This window comes from Myotis daubentonii, chromosome 5, assembly GCF_963259705.1.
Source record: "Myotis daubentonii chromosome 5, mMyoDau2.1, whole genome shotgun sequence".
Classification (NCBI taxonomy): domain Eukaryota; kingdom Metazoa; phylum Chordata; class Mammalia; order Chiroptera; family Vespertilionidae; genus Myotis; species Myotis daubentonii.
The window spans coordinates 81,803,429-81,822,279 of NC_081844.1; the positions used below are offsets into that span (position 1 = coordinate 81,803,429).

Sequence of the window (18,851 nt, forward strand, 5' to 3'; positions counted from 1 at the left end):
ATTTATTGGGGTGACAGTGGTTCACAAAACCATACAGGTTTCAAGTGTACAATTCAACAAAGCATCATTTGCACACTTAATCATCTGTCTCACTCACCCATCGCCCCAAGCAAAGTCTCTTTCTGTGCCCATTCCCACCACCCTTTTGCCCACCTCCACCTACTTCCCACCCCCCTTTATCTTTGGCTAACATCAGTGTTGCTTTTGTCTATGTGTTGTTGTGGTTTGTTCCTATTTATAATATATTCTTTATTGATTTCAGAGAGAAAGGGAGGATAGAAACATCAATGATGAGAGAATCATTGATTGGCTGCCTCCTGCACACCCCCAACTGGGGATCAAACCTGCAACCCAGGCATGTGCCCTTGGCCGGAATCGAACCTGGGACCCTTCAGTTCACAGGCTGATGCTCTATCCACTGAGCCAAGTCAGCTAGGGCTGTTTTTTTGTTTGTTTGTTTTTGTTTAATCCCTTCACCTCCTTTTATCCAGCTCCCCAACCCTTTCCTGACAGCTGTCAATCTATTCCATGTATCCATGCCTCTGTTTGTATTTTGTCAGTTTATTTTGTTCATTAGATTCCACATATAAGTGAAACCATATGGTATTTGTCTTTCTCTGACTGGTTTATTTCACTTAGCATAATAATCTCCAGGTCCTTTCCATGTTGTCATAAAAGGTAAGAAGATTTCTTTTTTTTTTTACACTGCTGAGTAGTTACATTGTGTAAATGTACCACAGTTTTATCTACTGATGTGCACTTGGGCTGTTTCCAGATCTTAGCTATTGTAAATAGTCCTGCTATGAACATAGGGTTGTTACAGATGAAGAAATAGGAACAGAGAGGTTAAGTAATTCATCTGAAGTCTTATAGCTAGTACATGGTTTAAATCTGGGTATATCTGATGCTACAGCCAAGAGCTTTCCACTATACTTCACCTTGTTTTCCTCCGGGGTGAACTGACTTCCCAGCTAAATTTTTCTATAGAGGAGATAATGGTCCTACCTATCCACACAAACCAACTAGGCAGTTTCTTAGAGTTATAGTTAACTGGAACTATGTCTTGATGGTCTCATGAACCTGTGCTTGAGACAGCCCACTAGAACTTAACCCTGGGTAAATTAGTTGAGTTTCCAGACCTACAAAGCTGTCACCAGTGAGAGCCTAACTAAGCCATCAGCTGGTACCTATCTCTGGGACAACTCTCTTTGGAACAGCCAACCTGAGCATGATCTGTACGTGTCCCCAACAAGTCCTCTTCAGAGATGTCAAAGGAGGTACCAGGAGCCTCTCCTACTCTTGAATTGTGACCATAATGCACAGAATTATCTTTGAAGGTAATCTAATTCTGAGTTAAGTAAGAATAGAAAAGATAAAAAGGATTTCTGTTTGGTCATCAGTAGCAAACAGAGACTTCCTTCCATGTTGCTCGCTGCCTCTCTAGAACTTCCAGAGATCTTCCATCCCCAGGATGTCAGGGGCAGCAGAGTAAAAAAGGCAAGATGATATTCAATGTTGTATTTTTAAGAGACCAGTGGTGAGAATCAGCCCGTGTTTCTAAAGGGAGTAAATACCCTCAACAAACTCAGGGGAAGCAAAGTAGTACTAAAACATACTGTCTTTCTCTCTCAGTAAGTCTCTCAGGGTTGTCTGTTTATTTTTGCTGTATATATGAGAACTTTCATCAGTTAACATTTTTTTTGAAGCTTAGGAAAGCTGATGATTCACCCAGGTGCACAACAGCTGCTAGAAAGACCTGTGGGAAGGGGCCATTGGCAAAGGCAGGCTATGTGTGGTAAGGAGGGTCTCCCAGGAGTGTCCTACATGCCAAGCCATATGTTGTCAGGATATTAATCCAATGTTTACTCTCTCAGGAGCATTAAATTATATCCAAGGACTACATGAGTCCTTCCAATTCTATTCCTTACTTCTTTGCCAGAAAGATTTGTAACCTGGAAACAAAGCCCTCTGCCTAATAGCAGCAATAATACTCAGCAAGAAATAGGAAATCAGGCTATCAATTCAAGCTTCCCTGAAAGGTACTGCCCCAAAGAAGCCCCATCTAGAAAATGTAGAAACCTCCTACTGACACTGCTTTCCAGAACACAGGCCTACATAACTTGAGTGTCCTAATATGATAAAGGCTTGAACCAAAAGAAGAAAGAGGGAACATCACATCTCCACTTTTACCCCAAATGAAACAGCTCTGGAAGTCCATTAAGAGAATTCCAAAAAAAGAGCACTACCTCACTGCCACAAGAACTAAGAGCTAGGGGCATGAATATGAAATAAGGCTACCTGGCCCCAGCTGGTGGCTTGGCTGGTTAGAGCATCATCCTGTTCCTCAAAAATGTTGCAGTTTTGATTCCCAGTCAAAGCACATACCTAGATTGCAGGTTCAATCCCTAGTCAGGGTGTGTACTGGAGGCAGCTCATCGATGTTTCTTTCTGTCTCTTCCTCTCTCTCTCTCCCTCCCTCTCTCTCTCTCTCAAATCAATAAACATATCCTCAGGAGAGGATTAGAAAAAAAAATGAGACTACTTGGATTAGTCACTGCTCTACCATGACTAGTACTGTATGACCCTAAGTCATTTAGACTCTTCAAACCTCAATTTTTTACCTCCATGAAATATACTAGTAGATGTTGTAAGGAACAGACTAAATAATGCATCTGAAAGCCTTTGAAAACAGTAAATTATTGAACATACTTTAGAACTGATTATTATTCAAAAGACTGCCAGGTGAAAAACCCTAAGACACTTCTGGAGAGCACAGAAGCAAACTGTCACCTTGAAAACATAATCTGTAGTGACTCGATGTAGGTGTTTGCAGAGAAACCCATACTCAGGAATAAAGTGAGAACAGCGTGAATTCTGAAGAAGAGACTACACTTGGGTCTGCTCAGGTACATTAAAAAAATAAGACAATATATGCACATGGTTCCAATCTGAAAAAGCACACAAAGGTATACAGTGAAAAGTCAGCCTCCCTCCTCCCCCATTCTCCAGCCACCCAGAATCCCTCACCAAAGATACCCTCTCTTTTCAGTTTCTCATATATTCTTCCAGAGATATTTCCAATCAGCTAGTTTCTGCCTCAGATGGGGAAAGCACTGGTGGCGACACTTTGAAACCTAGAACCAAACAAGCAAGCACTGCCAGGGCCTATGAAAAGAGCAGGCCAGCCAGAGGATAAGATATTGCCCTGCAAAAGGTTCCATGAAGGTGCAGATTTCCTCATGGCTAGTGTACTGCTTTGCCCTGTGGCTGACCACAATTAGGCAATGATTTTGTATAATGTAGTTCCATTTTGATTTTTTTTTATTTACCCAGAGTGCCTTCTCAGAGAAGCAATTAACAGGAATGATCTCTGGGACTTCACGCTGTATCAGCCTGAGCACCAGGGCCTTAGAAATAGAAGCAGGAACAATAGTCAAACCTCCCTCATTGGAGGCTGGGCAAAAATAAATAAATAAAATAAATCACCATATTTTTAGGGACAGAATACAATGGATAATAAAACCAGACCATAGATGGGGCTCTGCAAGGCTCAGCTGAAGAGACTAATTAGCTACCCACAGAAAATTACAGGACACTCTCAACCAAAGCTAGGTTTTCACCACAACTCCCCCGAAAGTGTTCAGGTCATGCCCTCCCCTCCCTTGCTTCTTATACAAGAAATTTAAATGTGTAAAATCCAAGCCTCTATCCATAGGTCACAAATAGGTAGCCTATAGTTCAAATCTCAACCACAGACATGCTTTGGTAGCCCCTAGGGCAGGGGTCCTCAAACTACGGCCCGCAGGCCACATGCAAATACAAATATTGTATTTGTTCCCGTTTTGTTTTTTTTACTTCAAAATAAGGTATGTGCAGTGTGCATAGGAATTTGTTCATAGTTTTTTTTTAAACTATAGTCCGGCCCTCCAACGGTCCGAGGGACAGTGAACTGGCCCCCTATTTAAAAAGTTTGAGGACCCCTGCCCTAGGGGTTTCACAAAAATCTGGATTTCTGACTTTTCTTATAACATGAGATGATGAGGCTATAGAGCCACATTTACCTATAATGATGGGCTGAGTAGCAGCTGCCCCCACAGAGCACATGAGCACTCCAGTTTGACACCGGCCCACCATTCTCTAATGCCTCACACTGACTGTTCTCTACCTGGCCCTGAAACATCTGAGCTGGAGACCCCTCACCAGTGAAGACAAAGGAGGCTGATCAACTGGTAGGAACAATAGCTGACCAAGTAGCAGGATTCCTACATTCACAAGCATTTATTAAACACCCTCTATAAGCTAGGAACTGTGCTGAGGGCTGGGTACACAGAGAGGAATGAGGGACAGTGTCTGCCCTCCAGGAATTCCTAATCCAGTTGGAAAAATAAGATTTACTCTTAAGAACTGAACTGCTTGCCCAGCTTGCATGGCTCCATGGCTGAGCCTCAACCTATGAACCAGTTGGTCACAGTTTGATTCCCGATAAGGACATAATACCCAGGTTGCAGGCTTGATCCCCAATGTGGGGCGTGCAGGAGGCAGCCGATCAATTATTCTCTCATTATTTAACGTGATACATCACATAAACAAATTGAAAGAAAAAAACCACATGGTCATATCAATTGATGCAGAGAAAGCATTTGACAAAATTCAACACCCATTTTTGATAAAAACTCTCAGTAAGGTGGGAGTAGAAGGATCATACCTCAACATAATAAAAGCCATATATGACAGGCCCACAGCCAGCATCATACTCAATGGACAAAAACTAACACCATTTCCCCTAAGAACAGGAACAAGACAGGGATGCCCCCTCTCACCACTCCTGTCAACATAGTACTGGAAGTGTTAGCCATTGCAATTAGGCAAGAAGAAGAAATAAAAGGCATCCAAATTGGAAAAGAGGAAGTAAAACTGTCCTTATTTGCAGACGACATGATATTATACATACAAAACCCTAGAGACTCCATCAAAAAGCTACTAGACTTAATACATGAATTTGGCAATGTAGCAGGATACAAAATTAACCCCAAGAAATCTGAGGCATTTCTATACACCAATAGTGAACTTTCAGAAAGAGAGATTATAAAAACAATCCCGTTTACCATCGCACCAAAAAAACTAAGCTACCTAGGAATAAACTTAACTAAAGAGGTAAAAGACCTCTACTCAGAAAACTACAGGACGTTGAAAAAAGATATAGAGGAAGACATAAACAGATGGAAGAACATACCGTGTTCACGGATTGGTAGAATCAACATCATTAAAATGTCCATACTACCCAAAGCAATCTATAATTCAACGCACTTCCCATTAAAATACCAACAGCATACTTCAGAGATCTAGAACGAACTCTCCAAAAATTCATCTGGAATAAAAAAAGACCCCGAATAGCTGCAGCAATCCTGAAAAAGAACAAAGTAGGTGGGATCTCAATACCAGATATCAAGATGTATTACAAAGCCACTGTTCTCAAAACTGCCTGGTACTGGCACAAGAATAGGCATATAGATCAATGGAATAGAATAGAGAGCCCAGAAATCGGCCCGAACCAATATGCTCAATTAATATTTGACAAAGGAGGCAAGAACATACAATGGAGCCAAGATAGTCTCTTCAATAAATGGTGTTGGGAAAATTGGACAGATATATTCTCTCATTATTGATGTTCCTATCTCTCTCTCCCTCTCCTTTCTTCTCTGAAATCAGGAGATTTCTATCTTTCTCTCCCTCTCCCTTCCCTCTCTGGCTGGGAATCAAAGAATGTTTCAAGGAAGAACTGGGATTTGAACAGGACTATTATATCTCAAGCTTTCACGTATTCATTCAACAAGCATTTGTTATGTCCATGTTATACTCAGCATTATGCTCCACACACACAAAATAAAGCATAGCCCATGTCCTTGAGAAGCTCATATAATAAGAGACAAAAAAACTAAACAGGATAAAGTACGCTGAATTCTATAATCAAAGAGTTTCTATGTGGATACAAATAAGAAGGTCCCTGTCAAGGCTTGCTGAAGAAGGCAACTGTGCAGCTTAAAGTAGGAAACTAAGGAGAGGTTACTCTGGGCACAAGAACTGGCAGAGGCATGCTTAGAGGACCACACGGACCAGTTTATCAGGAGCAAAGTGTACATGTGGGTAATGGTAGAGGATATAATTAAAGTAGTAGGACAGGGATACATCATGATAGGCATGGAACCCCAGGACTACTAAACACTGGAATTTATTCAGCAGCCAGTAGGTGCCACTGAGGCTTCTAAACATGAGTGTTCTCTTTCAGCACAGTATTTAGGAAGACCCCAAGTGGCAACGGCACACAATGTCCTGGAGGAAGCTGAAGCAGGAGATAGGAGGGGGCTCTGGTAATAACTCTGGAGCAGTTACAGGAAAGAGGAGAAAGACTAAGTAAGCTAAATACTGCATATGGTTGCAAAAATTTAAGACAATGGCATTTCTTTGAAAATATTTTAATTTGTTTTTTTTAAACCAATTCAGACTAGTCTTCCCCCCAAATAGTGAGGTTTTCCTTTGTTTCATTCAGGCTATCTTTATGGTGCTTGCAGGGTGTTGTTGTTGTTTTTTAACTCAGCTTGAGATCAATATAATGTGGGGGTAGTAGATTTAGGGGCTTCTTCCCACTCCTACCCCCAATTCTACACTGAACCAGTTGTAAATCTCAAAGGGAAAGAGAGTCAACTTGATAAAGTCCAGGTTAGGGTATTTAACTGTGCCTCCCAGACCTTGCGCAAGGACCACAAATGGACATACAAATCAGAAGAAAGCCATGACAGATGTCAAAGTTCCCTTAATGAAGTAATTGCTTCATGTCTTCTGAAGAGCAGAGGCAAGAGACAAGAACACATTGTCAGAGGGCCCCAGGCAGGCTATGGACTAGCCACCCATGCTCCATTAAAATCCCTTGTCAGACACTGCCCAGGAAACAGGACCTGCTGGCTAAATCAGCGGTTAAAGAGACCCTCAGAAAGGTAAGAAATGAGTGGAATAAGGAAAATGACGGCAGGAAGCTGCAAAGTTCCTAACTATTCACAACTTGTAGTTATTCAGTATGAGCTACCTGTGACTATTGATATGAATAATAAACCAACCAACAAAGACAGACAGACAATGATGTGATGATTAAAATAAAACTTACTTGTCAGCATAATTTATCCTCTAACCAAGTCTTGGATCAGGAACTGGCAACTGCTGCTGTTGTCATTACTGATGATAATACAGAGCAGTTACATTGTGCCAGAGGAAGCACTTTTCATATGTATTCTCTCAACTAATTGGCTACAAAAGCAAGTATTACTCTTCCCATTCTACAGATCATGAAATTAAGGCTTAGAGAAAAGTAAGTAACTTCTCTATCTGATAGCTATTAAGTAGATAGCAGAATATGAAACCAAGTGAGCTGACTCCAAAGTGTTTTTAAACCACTCTGACCTATCATTCATTCCTTCAGTTTCTTTTTCTTTGAGATACATTAAAGGTTTGCTTGGGTCGCCAGAAAAGGTCCACTGATGCATTGGCCCTGTTCTTTACAGAACACACAGCAGTCAGGCCTGAGAGCTATTTCTTTGTTTCTAAAATGGGGAAACTTCAAATCTATTTCATCAGGGATGAGAGCAAGAGGAAAACTTCAACACAAATAGGAGAAAAATCGGCATGAAAGCTAAAACCCTCAACAGTGAGGATTGTAAGTATAATGGACAAGAGAGTCAGTGGAGGGGTCTTCTCTCTCTCTGGAGATTTTTTTTTTTTTAATATATTTTATTGATTTTTTACAGAGAGGAAGGGAGAGAGATAGAGAGCCAGAAACATCGATGAGAGAGAAACATCGATCAGCTGCCTCCTGCACATCTCCTACTGGGGATATGCCCGCAACCCAGGTACATGCCCTTGACCGGAATCGAACCTGGGACCTTTCAGTCCGTAGGCCGACGCTCTATCCACTGAGCCAAACCGGTTTTGGCTCTCTGGAGATTTTTAACTGCAATTGTCTCTTGTATCTTTACAAGGCTTTAAATAATCCTAACAAATTCTATGGCCACCCTCTGTGAGCCCTTTGGCTTGAGTCTCAGCTCTGCCATTAATACACTGATGGCCCTAAAAAAGGTATACCACCCATTTCATTTCTCTGAGGCTCAGTTTTGTCATCAACACTAATAAAAGAGAAAAATGGTAATTGGTGTACGACGATACCCTTTTCATTGGCTAATCAGGGCTATATGCAAATTAACTGCCAACTAAGATTGGCAGTTAACTGTCAACAAGATGGCGGTTAATTTGCATATGTAGGCACAATGCAGGGAGGCGAAAGGGAAAGCAGGAAGAAGCCCCCTGCCACTGACAGTAGAATCAGGTGCCTTTTCCGCCCTGGCCAGTGATAGCAGGAAGTAGGGGTGGAGCCAGCGATGGGAGCTGGGCACGGTCGAAGCTGGCAGTCCCAGGAGCTAGCGGCCCCTTGCCTGGGCCTAAAGCGAAGCCCACGATTGCGGGGCCGCTGCAGCTGTGGGTCCCTGCTGCCCGGGCCGGACGCCTAGGCCAGAGGCGTCAGGCCTGGGCAAGGGGCCGATCCTGAGATTGTAGGGTGATGGGGGTCAATGCCTGAGGGCTCCCAGTATGTGAGAGGGGGCAGGCTGGGCTGAGGGACACTCCCCCCACCACACACATACACACCCAGTGCACGAATTTCATGCACCGGGCCCCTAGTCTATATATATATATAAAAGGCTAATATGCAAAGTGTCCCCTCAGGAGTTCAACTGGGAGACAGGGAGTTCAATCGATCGCCCGCTATGACATGCACTGACCACCAGGGGGCGGCACAAAACAAAGGAAGGCCCCAGCCGGCAGCTGGAAGGCCCCAGTAGGACCTGATCGCCAGCCAGGCCTAGGGACTCTACCCATGCATGAATTTTGTGCACTGGGCCTCTAGTAGTCAAATAAGAATCCACCAAATGCAAAACTACAACATTAAGCAATGACAGACCTGAAAGACTATCTATTGACTTTTCATTCACCCAAGGAACTACAAATGAACCAGACACAGCCTGATTTCTTCAATGAAACTAATATGAAGACCCCGAGGATGATTTCTTCCAGTCCAGATATACTATTTTAGACTTTAGGACCTGAACCCACAGATGGAGACTTTGCTTCATGAATACAATCAAACCCAACTCCCCATAACTATCAGATGGGTAGGGTCACAAAATTCAACCTTAAATACCTTGCTTATAAGCTGGCCCCTTAAACCTCCAATGTCTACTATCCACTGGATTCAAAGCATGACAATCAATCTTATAGATATTGACTGCCCTACCTTATGTAACTTCCAGTGAACTGTAGCCTGCTAATATAGAGTTTGGTCAGGTGGCTGCTGCTCACCTTGGGAGCCTCACAGAAATGTAAGGTATATGCATGAAACTATTGCCAAAAGTAAAGAAATGTCCATTTAAAATGGCATTAGTCTTCCTCACCAGACCTTTGCAATGCATCTCAGATTATTCCAGTTTCTAGAACTCCTCCCCTCACAAGACAGAAGAGGCAGAATACATGCACAGAGAAGTGACTAGACATGGATCGTTCAGTGACTGCTGTGATATCCCTCTACCTGGGATGACAAGTGGTCATTAAAAGGCGTAATCAAGAACTCTCTCTGTGAAAGCACAGCCAGCAAGCAGACCCCAAAAACATACTCCTTCCAGTTTCTCTGTGCATATGACATGTGACATGAGCTAAACATCAGACACTCCCCAAAGGCTCCAACCTCCAGTCCAGGAGGTTCAGCTGTGAAAAAAGGCTTAGGAGGCAACAGAAAAGCAGATGGTAAATGGACCACCTCGAAAGTCCAAGATTGGAAAGAAAATAAAACCAATCTATATATATTAAAGCCTAATATGCAAACTGTCCAGTCAGGCAGGCACTCCAACCAGCAGTTTGACTGCTCGCTATGACATGTGCTGACCACCAGGTGGCGAGTGCAGAACATGGCAGGTGTCAGCCCCACACGCCGTGGTCCCACCCAGTGCTTGCACCCGCTGCCGGCGCCAGCCCAGCCCTGATCGCACCAAAAATAGTGACTGGCGCCGAAACCGGTTTGGCTCAGTGGATAGAGCGTCGGCCTGAGGACTGAAAGGTCCCAGGTTCGATTCCGGTCAAGGGCATGTACCTGGGTTGCGGGCATATCCCCAGTAGGAGATGTGCAGGAGACAGCTGATCGATGTTTCTCTCTCATCGATGTTCCTAACTCTCTATCTCTCTCCCTTCCTCTCTGTAAAAAATCAATAAAATATATTTAAAAAAAAAAAAAGTGACTGGCAGTGGCGGCAGTAGGGGCCACTGGGAGTAGCACCACTCCCAGGTGCTAAAGGAGCAGGGTAGGGGCTACCAGCGGGCCTCAATCACCCCTCAGGGCTTCTCCACCTCCCCCTGCTCACACCTGCTGCTGGCAGACAGGGGACCTCGGGCTGTGGTGGGAGGGGCCGGGCAGGGGCGGAGAGGATGGGCCAAGACCCACCCCTGTGCCCACTGCAGCCTTGTGGCCCATGGTTCCTTTCAAGGTGCACGAATTCGTGCACTGGGCCCCTAGTAAAGGATAAACTTAATTCCAGCCTCTCTGGAGAAGTCCAGGTAAAACTCATTCCTCCCATCTTCACCTCCACCCACATCCCATTTCTTCTCCAAATCTCTCAATAGATAACATGAATAACTTCACAAAAGGGCAAACAACTGCTCCAAATTATTAAGAATATCAATAAGCTCAGCCAGTGTGGCTCAACAGTTGATGGTACACCTATGAACCAGATGGTCACAGTTCCATTTTCCCAGTCAGGGCACATGCCCAACTTGCAGGCTCAATCCCCAGAGGGGGGTGCATAAGAGGCAGCTGATCTATGATTCGATCTCATCACTGATGTTTCTATCTCTATCTCCCTCTCCCTTCTTCTCTTAAATCAATAAAAACTTAAAACACTTTTTAAAAAATGCCCTGGCCAGTGTTGTTCAGTACAGTTAGAGCATCATCCTGGGAACTGAGGAGTCGCTGGTTCAATTTCTGCGTTGCAGGTTGATCCCCAGCCCCAGTTGGGGCACATGCCAGAGGCAACTAATCAATGTATCTCTCTCACACTGATGATATTCTCTCCCTCTTCCGCCACCCTCAGTCCTTGCCTTCCACTCTCTCTAAAAAAATCAATGGGGAAGCCGAAACCGGTTTGGCTCAGTGGATAGAGTGTCGGCCTGCAGACTGAAAGGTCCCAGGTTCGATTCCGGTCGAGGGCATGTACCTGGGTTGCAGGCATATCCCCAGTAGGAGATGTGCAGGAGGCAGCTGATCGATGTTTCTCTCTCATCGATGTTTCTAGCTCTCTATCTCTCTCCCTTCCTCTCTGTAAAAAATCAATAAAATATATTTTTAAAAAAAATCAATGGGGAAAAATATCCTCAGGTGAGGATTAGCCAAGAAAAAGAACATCAATAAGCAAAACAGAAATCCTTATGCTCACAAATATGTAGTGGCTAAGGAGTTTATTCTTTTGGTTACATCCTAAACGCACTATGCTCAGAAATAAAAAACAGCTCAGCTGGTTGGAAAATAGATATACAGAGTGGGGCAAAAGTAAGTTTACAGTTATGAGTATGCAAAATACAGAATTTACTATTAATTATTGCATTATTTCACATAAACCTAATGTTGCCTCACCCTGTAGTAAGGTAGAATTCAGTTTTGACCCTCCTAAAGGCCAACTAGCTCAAATCTTTCCATGACAACCAGCCATGGCTTAGCTACAACCCAAGCAGGAAAAAATAATAAGGGCTCTTCGCCCTAAGGCATTCCCACCCTGGAAAAACAGTGAGCTCTTCAGCAGCAAGAACTGTTTCACATTAGTGTCCCCAACATCTTCCTCTGGGCGTGGTACTTAGTAGTGCCTTGAGAAAATAAGCTGATTGGTCAAATGCCCTGTTAACTGCAAGACTCCTGGTGAGGGGGTTGGGGGGAGACAGTAGCACGGTGCAATAGAACTTTGGAGTCAGAACTGAGTTTAAAGCCTCGCTGCAGAACTTAACCTCACTGAGCCTGTTTCTTCATCTATAAAATAGGGATAATACCAACTATCTTACAAGACTACTGTGGGAATTAGAGGAGATAATGCTTTCCTGGCTTTACTAGTTTGGTGTTTGAGGCATTGAAAAAGCTTGTAGTAACAGCTGGATCTACTATATAGAAAACAAGCCTTAATGACTATGTTAGAGGCCCGGCACACGAAATTCCTGCACTGGTGGAGGGGGGGAGGGGGGGCTCAGCCCTCTCACAGTCTGGGAGCCCCATGATCCATTGCCCCCACAGAGGGAGGCACCGCCCACTCGTTACAGACCACTGGTCAGTGGCCTGGGCCTCCCTCTTTGGGGCAATCGTGGAGCCCTCCAATTGATCACCCCACTGGCCGGTGGCCAGGCCTCCTTCTGCAGGGCGATCATGGGGCAATGGCCGGGCCCCTGACCAACTGCATTGCACCTGCCTTGGCTGGCCTGGCGCCAGTGGGTGTCATAATGTGGTCATCCAGATGCTATGGTCATTCTGCTGTTCAGTCGTTCACTCAATTTGCATATTACACTTTTATTATTAAAGATCAGAGAGAGGATATAAGACATTCATTCTCAATGAGGGCAATATCACCCCCAAGGGGGTGAAAACTGATTGCTGGGGAAGAAAAATCATAGATATTACAGTACATAAACAAATATATAGTATATCTGTGGTATTACAATTCAGATGGCATGGGGGGATTAGAAAAAGTCTCAAAAAGTGATAATAAGCAAAAGGTTAAGAAACATTTGATGTTCAAAGGGTTGACCCAGTTTCCATAAAGACTGTCATTAATTTGCATAATAGTCATGGGTAGGATAACTAACTTGTACTGGTTTGCCCCAGACTTTCCTGGTTTAGACACTAAAGTCCCACATGTGGGAAATCCCTCAGTCCTGGGAAAACTAGGATGGTTGTTCACCCTCCTCATAGAGAGATCAATACAAGCATTTTAATTTCACTAATGAGGCAACCCGAAGAAACATGATGGTTGTCATGAAGGATTTACTGTATTTCAGCAGCATTCCTGAGCCAAGATTGAAATATGCCATTTGCCCAGCCCTAGACTCAGAGCTCTCTGCCCCTAACCTCCACCAAGGCATTGGCATGGAATGGTTCTCATGCATTGACTATGCCACTTCCTTCTTGTTATGGACTGAATGTGTCTATCCCCCTCCAAATACATATGTTGAAGCCCTAATTCCCAATGTGATCTGTTTTTGGAGATGAGCCTTTGGAGGTAGTTAAAGTTAGAGTAGATCGTGTGGGTGGAGGCCCCATGAGGGGATTAGTGCCCTTTCAGAGAGCTGACCAAACCAGGGCTCACTCTACTCTCTGAGCCACATGAGGATACAGCAAGAAGGCAGTTACTGTGAACCAAAAGAAGGGCTCTCATCAAGAACCTGACCATGCCAGACTCTAGAACTGTGTGAGAAATAAATGTTTGTTATTTAAGCTACCCAGTCTATGGCATTCTGTTATAGCAGCCTATAACTTACTAAGACACTTCTCAAAGCCTCAAACACCAAAGCCAAGGGCACTATTAAGAGACTGAGGGCAAGGCCATCAAGGATATGCAGGAGAAGCCACCAAGAAGGATATGCATGAGAAGCCTACCTGAGAAGCCACCAAGTATCTGAAAGATGTCACTTTGCATAAGCAAAGTGTGCCATTCTGCCATTACAATGGTGGAACTGGTAGGTATGCCCAGGTCAAATGGTAGGACAGGACACAGGGTCAATAGTCCAAAAAGAGTGCTAAATTTTTGCTGCACATGCTTAAAAATGCAGAGAGTAATGCTGAACTTGACGTTTAGGTGCTTAATGACCACATCTAAGTGAACAAAAGCACCCAAGATGGGGTGCAGAAGTTACAGAGATCATGAATGGATAAACCCCTATATGAGCTTTCCCTGCCACAATGAAATTACTGAAAAAGAGCATATTGTTCCTAATCCAGAAGAGGGATTTGCACAGAAGAAAAAGATATCCCAGGTGAAACTGGAGAAACAAAAAACTTTATGGGCCAGGGGTAAATCCAGCATATAATAGATGCTAATAAAAGCAAAAAGCAGAGAGAGAGAGAATGAATAGGAATGAATATGAATGAGGGCAGACATAACCAGCCATCACAGCCATTATCCTTGTCAATGAACTGCCTCAGAGAACCTGAAAGAACTACCAGTCTGGGCTGAACATAGTTCTACTGCTATTGAATTCTCACTGTCTCCAAGGTAGAAAATTGCATAAGTGAGGACACCAGGTGTAAATCCTTAACAAGCCAGGAAAATTCTGGGAGATTCTTCACATGTGTCCTGAGTACCTTGACTAGTTCTGTTTCTTTGTTACTAATGTTGTGGCTCCACCCCAAAACAAAGAAACAGAATTTCTGGAGGATGAGGCCCAGAAATCAGGATTTTAAAAAGATTCCCAGGTGATTCTAATGTGCAGCCAAGGTTGAGAACCACTGGTTTAGAGGTTTTTTTGTCCCAAAGACAAACTCAATTATTGTTGATATTTGGAATCAGAGGTTACCCCAAGCCCAGCCTGAATAGCAACAGGCTACTAGTATTCTCCTCCCCTATTCAGCAGTGAAACCCTTTGTGAAAGTACCAGTAAATGAAGAAAAGGGCAGGATATTCCTTTGGGCCACATATAATTAAAATAAGAAGCTCTATGCTGTGGAAGACTGTCTTGAAGCTTAAAACCAACTCAGAGAGGGATAAAGTATTCATCCTCGCTTAGAAAGAAAAGATTAGCTCCACAAGGACAGGTCTCCAAATTAACACCAAATCCAGGAGATAGAGAACTACAGGGTATGACCTCAGCACCACCTGAGGCCCCAGAGAAAAATCCGCAGGAACACACGACTAAGGGGATGACACTGTAAAAATGTTCAGATTAGCGCTCCTGAAAGCGGCTTACTCCAAGACACTGGCAGACAGCCTCCAAAGCAAAGCTTCAGTTAGAAAAAGATAGAAAATAATGAAGAAAAAACACACACAAGAAGCTAGATGAGAAGAACATGAGTCCACAAACATAATAAAGAGAGAACTGGAAGGCATCATCTATTTGGAAAAAGATAAAACTTGCCTTTACAGCCGAAATCGGTTTGGCTCAGTGGATGGAGCATCAGCCTGCAGGCTGAGGTCCTGGGTTCGATTCCGGTCAAGGGCATGTACCTGGGTTGCGGGCATATCCCCAGTAGGAGATGTGCAGGAGGCGGCTAATCGATGTTTCTCTCTCTTCGATATTTCTAACTCTCTATCTCTCTCCCTTCCTCTCTGTAAAAAATCAATAAAATATATTTTTTAAAAAAACTTGCCTTTACAGATTGTCATTTTTTAATAATCTCATTAATAGCCAATCTTCATTCTTTGATGATGAAAACAGTTATTGCATTCCTATTCCCAAGACCTTTCATGTGTATTACTTCATTTAACTACTCTTCAAAGCATTTGTTTTTTGAGAGTACATTTATTAAAGCTGGGAACGGTGAAATAATGAAGGACCTAGGATAGAAGAAGCAACAGGAGAGAGCCTAGGCAGGGCCTTTGGCTCCCCAGAAATGTTATGGAAAAGTGAGCCAAGGGGAGGGTGCTGTCAGCTCACTGGTGTCAGAGAAAAGAGAGCCTTGGGGCCAGGATCAGGGGTTTAGCCCGGGATGAGCTGCCAATGCTCACTGCTCCCCTGGTTGCAAGTCTCTTGGGGACTCTTAAGAGCTTAGGAGAGCCCGGCCAGTGGGGCTCAGTGGTTGAGCGTTGGCCTATGAAACAGGAGGTCACAGTTCCATTCCTGGTTTGCAGGAGGCAGCTGATCAATTATTCTCTTTCATCACTGATGTTTCTATCCCTCTCTACCTCTCCCCCTCTCCATTCCTCTCTCTGAAATCAATAAAAACAATTTTTTAAAAAAGTTTAGGAGAAAGAAAATTCACTCAAAAAGGCGATTCGAGTGGGTGTGCCCCTAGGAGAGCACACCACTCTTCAAAGTATTATTCCCATTTTTATGCAGTGGAAAACCAAGCCTAAGAGGTGAAATAACTTGTCTAAGGTCGAATAGGTAATAAATGATAGACTAGACTCAGAATCAAAACTCAGGTTTACCACACTCCAAAAAAGCATTATGTCCACTTCAAAAGAACTATTAAATCATCTGTAAACAAATCAGGTGCCTATTTGAGGTAACAACAAATTTTTTTTAAATACAGTATGGTGCTATGTATTAATGTCTCTGGAAACAATTTCAGAAGTGAATTTTCAAAACTGCTTTGGATAAAGGCCATATCACATTAAATGATGCCACCCTCAACCCCCACCACCTACACCTACACATACCACTCTACAGGAGAACACTTACCAAAGCATTAAATACTGGCCTGTTTATTTTTTAAAACCCATTTTGTTACTTTTCAGTTTCACTTAATTTCTTGGAGCCAGTGAAATAAACCAGAGTTCAAAGTTGGCCTCTATAGAGAATAGCTGGCCTTCAAAGACAGCAGAAAGAGGGTGAGGAGTGGGGAGTGGGGAGCAGGGGGAGCATGACTCACAGTACAAGGCAACTTTTCATTCCTGGGTTACCTCATCATCTCTATTCCCACCATCTGTAAAATGGGGCCAATCTTTTCTGTAGCCAATTCCATCAGAACAACACATGTTAGTAGATTAAATTCACTATACACCCAGAGGAAAGGTTAAACTAAATCTGATGTGGCAACACCTTCTTAAAAAACCTAAAGGCCATGTTCTCAACTGAAATCACAGACCAAGTCCTGATCCATGTAGACAAACATCAATCGTGATACCCTCATTCCCTAGATCCCAGCAAAATCCTCTTCAATCCCCAAATCTGACTACGTTTTTACCAAAAAAGAAAAAAGCTTGGGTGGGGTGAGAGCTAAAAAGACACACAGATATGAAACATCTTTTGCACTGTCAAAACAAACACTATTAGTTTATAAACACATCAGTTTCTTCTGTTAGCAGACATGGAAGTTCAGTCTCCTCCTGCCCACCTAGTCTGGGTTAATAGAATACCCCAAAGCCCAAAGCAGTTTGTAGTTTTGTTTAATTGAGATCAGAAAGCCAGCTGGGCTTGGTTGAAGCCAGGCACTGAAAAATATTTATTAGAAAACTGTATGCGTCCTCAATATATATGTTTAAAGGCATCAAGCCGCCCTCCAGCTCTACAGTGCAAAGGAAGCCCCCACGGGCCTCTCAGGTGCAGGGCATTTCCTGACACCTGGTCTTTCCCACCTGAAGCCACATTACAGGGGCTCACCTATCCTAGCTTCCGAAACAAAGAATCTGAAAGCCAGGATTTCGGGACCACCCGAATCAGAACCATCTGGGGAGGACTGCGGGTGCTCGAGCTCCACGTTATCCAAAATACCTAAGTTGAGACAAGGGATAGGCACAATTTCCAAGGTATTTGAGACACACCAACGTCTGTGACCCCTTACTTTAAAGGCATGACTTCCTCCACCAGGAAGAAGAAAAACACAAGACAGGAGTAGAAATACCACGGGGGTAGCGCGTAATTCCATATGGTGAAGAGATGACAGCGGTCTCGACCAAGAACCAGTGTCAACACTGGAGCGGTTAGAGACAGAGGCACAAACTGAGGCCAGGAGACGAGAGCAGGGAGGGAGACTAAAACAGATGCGGGGCCAGAGAGCCAGTCTCGGACCCCCACGGCCTCATCTCCTGCCATTTAAGAAGGATTTCTAGAGACGTTCTGCGTGGGAAAGGCGGGGAAGGCGGCCGTTGGGCTGGGAGAACAGGTCTGCGGACACTAAAAGAGGAGCGCAGGTCCCACTGGGACGTCCCGCTTCGGAGACACTAGGGAAGACGTGTGGGGGCCCCAGACAGCGCTGGGAAGGCGCCGGGGCCATTGGCGGGAGGAGGCCGGGCAGTGCCCTGAGCCCCCCGCCCAGCGCCAGGGCTGGACGGCCCTCACCGCCCCTACCTTCGGCTTCCTGCCGGGCAGCCGAGGGGTAGACACAACCCCCACAATTCCAGGCGGCCGCAGCAGCAACCAGCTTCAGATGCGCAGACGCCACGGCGACAGGCTGAACCCGTGAGCGCCCGGCTACTACGTCGTTCGTCGCCTCACCCAATGGCCGCCTTCCAGAGCGGCGGGCGGCCGCCTCGCGGAAGCTGGCGGCACTAGAATAATTAGCCCCGCCCGTTTCCGGTTTTCTGTTAAGTTCCGGCCCCTTTCCCCCGCCCAGCGTCTCCCTACGCAAATCTGCTGGAACTGTCTTTTTTCCTGTATCCCTCCGCCGAAAGAGGGCGGACTAGAAAAGAAGTCCGCGGGCTTGGTTTTGCTTCTAAGCTAAATCAAAATAGAACTTGGAATTTTCTTCTGTGATTGCCTAACAGCCTAATTTCTTTCTAGGGGAAGGATCCTCGAAAAGGAGGGTGTGGGGAGTAAAAATAAATCAAGCTGGTGTGTCTTCGTTTGGGATAAAGCCGAGAGACTCAATAAATAGTCCTTTGAAAATGCATGCAGAATAGGCCACCTGCAAGTCACCTACTTTATATATCTGTGTACTGTGTGAATTTTTGACAACGACCAAATATTTTGAAAATAAAAGTCACCTGCACCTGTAATCTGCTCTGCACTCACTGTTATTTTACAGGTGCCAACTGCTTGCATCTACATTGTACTTACTTCTGTACGTTTCTAATAGCAGAATTGCCATCCCCTTTTCATAGATAGGGAAGCAGAGGTGTAAAGAAGTTAAAGGA

The 18,851-nt window shown here is 44.2% G+C and overlaps 1 protein-coding gene across 2 annotated transcripts in view; it reads right to left on the bottom strand.

Moving 5' to 3' along the window:
* SIL1 (SIL1 nucleotide exchange factor) overlaps window positions 1-18,251 on the bottom strand; it is a 228,135-nt gene extending 209,884 nt beyond the window's left edge. For both annotated transcript variants that reach the window (XM_059698515.1, XM_059698514.1), the window contains exon 1: window positions 18,067-18,251. The gene's annotated coding sequence lies outside the window, so the exon portion shown is untranslated. The remainder of the gene's footprint in view (window positions 1-18,066) is intronic.
* Between the last annotated feature and the right edge of the window lie 600 nt (window positions 18,252-18,851).